Source organism: Natrix helvetica (assembly GCF_964273705.1).
Source record: "Natrix helvetica genome assembly, chromosome: 1".
Lineage (NCBI taxonomy): Eukaryota > Metazoa > Chordata > Lepidosauria > Squamata > Natricidae > Natrix > Natrix helvetica.
In genome coordinates this window covers 124,637,713-124,642,287 of record NC_138548.1, presented here as the reverse complement: position 1 = coordinate 124,642,287, position 4,575 = coordinate 124,637,713, and positions in this window count along the sequence as shown.

Here is a 4,575-nt window from a genome sequence, read left to right as displayed (position 1 = left end):
TTACAGGATGCTCTTCTTGGGGGTATTTGGAACATCCTTCAAAAACTGCGTGGGGTTTAAAATGCAAGAGCAAAAATGTTGGTGAAAGCTTGCAAGTAGAATTGCATTCCATATCTTTGCTATCTGAATACTAATTGTCCCAATTTTAAGAGACCTTTTGCAGCTCTATTTATTTTGTATTGCTTTAATGTAAACAATTACGGCATCAACAAACTGGGCCAACTCCAAAGCATTTGAAAATAAATCAAATACCTACATGAGGCGTTGGTTTAATCCAGGCAAAACTGAGTGACTTTGCAACTACATTGCAGTAGTCCAAAAAGGAAAACACAAGGACATAAGTGACAGTGAGAAGAGCCTCACTGTGGGGTGAGGAATGGGGGTGTAAGTTGGGGAGCATTCAGATGCTTCAGCGGGTATAGAACAACTGAACAAATTGCTCCAATCTGTAGCGTTGGTCTATTTGACATATATAATATTACTGTTTTAGGGATCAAATGGTTGCCAGTGTATTTCCAGATGCAATTCAAGATCCTTGGGTGTCACTTTTAAAATACCCATATTTTTCGGAGTATTAGATGAACCTTTTTCTCTCAAAAAAGAGGGAAATCTGTGTGCATCTTATACACTGAATACAGCATTTTCTGCCTCCTGAAACCCCACCCCTTCACCAAAATGGCCATGCATAGCCTTTAGGAGGCTTTCAGAGCTCCTGGGGCTGGGGAGGGCAGAAATGAGCGAAAAACGAGCCATTTTTTGCTCAATTTTGCCCACCCACCCACTAGGAGCACGCTACAAGTCTCCTAAAGACTATGCATGCCCTTTTTTGGAGAAAAGAAAACAGGCCCGTTTTCGTGAAAAACGGGCTGTTTTGGGGAGGTCTGCAGAGTGCAAAAACTTTTTTTTTTTAAATTTGCCTCTTCAAAATCTTGGTGCGTCTTATACTCTGGTGCATCTTATACTCCAAAAAAATGGTACTTCATGGCATGGGTTAGCTAAGGGATGGTCCTCTTCCAGATGTTTCTGCCCATCCAATCCAGTCTCAGGAATGTGGGCTGGCAGAGATCAGGAGATATCTCTTCTCTGCCATAATCATTGCCCTCTGGAACATTCACTCTCTGGAGGAGCGGTCCCCAACTTTTCCGGCTTGGTGACCTGGCATGGGGGGGATGGACAGGGATTGTTCTGGGGAGTAGTAGTTGCACATGTGCATGCACATAGCTCCATTTGTGCAAAAGTGGTCATTATTCACCACCCAGAGTTACTGGTTTGAAATGAGCGGCTATACCAATTGAATGAATAAATCAATTAATCCCAATATGTATGTTTGGCAGACGTATCTGTTAAAAGATCTGTCCATTTGTTCCTACTTTCCTCTTTTCTTGAGTAAGTGTTCATATCTTCTTATACAATATCTATCAGATTTGCTCAGAGATTTGTCAAAAGCCTATTGCAAGGGCTTTGTCAAAAAAAATTAAAAAGTCCAAATATTGTTTACCAAATCATTGTTATCAATGTAATTGTGATTCTCATTTTTAAAAAAACCCTGATGCTGATTGGTGATATATGAATTGCCAGAATTGTTATTAAAAATAATAATTATATGGAATTGTGCAAGGTTTTCCTCAGGATTCCCACTTTAATTAAAAATACTGACATGCTAGCAGAAATGTAAGTTTGCTTTCCTTATAATGAATATTTTTAATTTATCTCCAATATATATTTTGTTAATAGTTTATGGCTTAAAATGTCATATGGTTGAATTCAATGAGTAGTTATTATTATTAGTTGCAATATTTAATTACAACATTTACATTTTGCTGTACTTTAATTCAAAACTGTGTGGGTAGCTAGTCTTTACTGCTTGTCAAAATTGAGAGTGGAAGCTACATCACATTTAAAGACTGTAGTATTCCAAATAATATACCCAGCCTTAGGGAAACAGTTATTTTCATGTTAGGAAAGGACAGGTGGATGGTAGGCTCATTTTTTTCATTATATTATCTATAATGAAAGTTAGGTTACTAACACACACACACACACACAAAGAGACTTATCTCAAGTAAGGAAAACTAGATTATCTTTCTTCATGTCTAGGTATCTCAAGTGGGAAGAAAGCTCACACAAATGAGTTATGTTTCTAAATAGAAATATATACGCCTATATTTTTTACTAAAGACTAAACTAAACAAAAATTGTTTAATGTATAGCTGATAATTTAGTGAAAATCAAGAATGCAACTTTACACAAATCTGTCTGTTGCTCCTATAGGTGCTCAGAGCTGCTCTGCTTAGCATTATGCTCTGCTTAGCATTATGTATTGACTTTAACTGATTATTATGCAGAAAAGTTTAACAGTCTTAGGATGGAATAATGTTATATAACAGTGTTGGCGAAACTTTTCGGCATCGACTGCCAAAATGGGAGCACACATACATCAAGGAGCACCGGAAACTGGAAGCTCAGCTGGTCTTTTGACCTGGTCTTCCAGTTTCTGGCACTCATATACGCATGAAGACCAGCTGGCGTGTGCGCATGCATGCACCGGAAACCGGAACATCAGCTTTCTGGCATGCACATGCACACCACAGATCTGTTCTTCCAGTTTTCAGCACTCCCATCAATGCAAAAACCAGCTGGCAGGCGCACATATGCATACTGGAACCTGGAAGAGCAATGGGCAACGGCTGGCATGCCCGGAGAGATGGCTCTGCATGCCACTTCCGGCACACATGCCATAGGTTCGCCATCATGGCTATATATAGTACTATAGTGGAGTCACCTCTTAACATGCGGGGTTCCATTGTCCATCCACTAGCTTTGCCCATGGAAAGTTCCAGTTCTTTCCCCTCTGCTTCCCCACTTCACCCACTAAGCTCCAATACCATAATTAAATTTACAGAGATAAAAGAGGAGAACATTTTAGCTAAAGGAAGCAATAGATTAGAGGCGGAGGGGTGGGTGGGCAGCTGCTGCTGACTAAACCTTTTTCATTATTAAGCATTACCTACAGTCAAAGAAGTGATATGTTTTCAGATTTTTTTTCTTTCCCTTATAATCCTTATTCATTTAATTGGAGTCCTGTTTAAATAAACATTGCCATTGTACATATGCTCTGTATATTTAAATCTAATTATATTTAAATATAAATATAATAAATATATTTGATTTACAATTATATTTAAATAGATATATTTAAATATAATTATGCAACCAAGTTAGTATTAATTCAGATGTTGACAATATGTGAGCAACAATGCATTTGTCCAGAACTCATTAACAGACAATATATCTTTGCCCATTATGCTTTTTCCTTTTGGGGTAAACATTATGCAAAGCAATGAAAAAAAAGAGTAGTAGTGAACAGATATTAAAGGCAGGAAATGAGAGAGAGAGAAAAGAAATCTTGCAGGAAGAAAGATTTTATATAATCTCAAAATATTTTATGAGTGAATTTTGTTAAGCATGTATCTCATGGGTACTAAAATTAATACATTTGAAATGTTTGTTTTTAGCACTTTGGGAGTCTGAGGGGTGCCTTACAGTCAATTTTGACTCCTGGTAACTGCCTGGACTAGCCCCTGTGATTTCCTTGGGGAGATTTGCAGAAGTGCTTTACCTTGGCCTCCTTCCTAGGACTGAAAGAAAGTGACTGGTCCAAGGTCATCAAGCTGGCTTTGTGCCTAAAGCAGGACTAGGAGTCATATCTCACTACAGCAAACTGGCTCTTCTATTTCCATCACTTGACTCAACCTCTGGAAGAACAGAAGAGCAGCTATAGTACTGTTATTCATCCCAGTGTCAGCAGAAGGAAAGTGGGGATGAAGTCTTGGTTATGTTAAACGCGCACGTGATTGTAGTACGAAACAGTGCCTATTGAGTCGGATTAAACTACCGAGCTAATACACCTCGGAAAGTTCAAGGTTCATATTTACTATAATCTGATCGAATGGCTTTAAGGACCCACTCGTTCTTTGCTTTTTCTTGTAATTTTTATGATAAATTTTACCTCTTCAATTTCAAGTTTCTGTTTAAATGTTTCAATATCGTAGAGAGATATTGAAGCCCTTTGTTATAGCTGCTTTGTTTCCCCATTCTACTGAAAGAAGGAGAAACGCACCTTGGTGCTTATTCCTATCCATAATAGATGATGATGATTCCCACTGGTGATTCATAATATCCTCCCGAAGCCTCTGGTGATATAAAGCTGATGCACATAAGTGCCGGTAATACACCACCAAAAGCGATGCCTGGATTATGCTATAAATCTCAACGTTAGTCATCTCATTTTTTTTAACGGGAGAAATAAAAAAGGTGCCTGAGCATTTAAAAATCTAATGAATGAATGAAATTAAAAAATTAAAAATAGGATCCACTTTCGATCAACAGTAGGAACCCTACAAGCTTGAGAACAAAAATCTTCCAAGGGCATTTGCAGCCACGCCGCTCCAACGCACAAAGCTCGGGAAAACATCGCTCTTTTACCCGCAAACGGTTTAGCCCAAATTCAATCTCTGCCCGATAAACCACGCCCCCGGCGCAGGCTCCTCCCATTCTTAGCCGACCCGCCTTGGG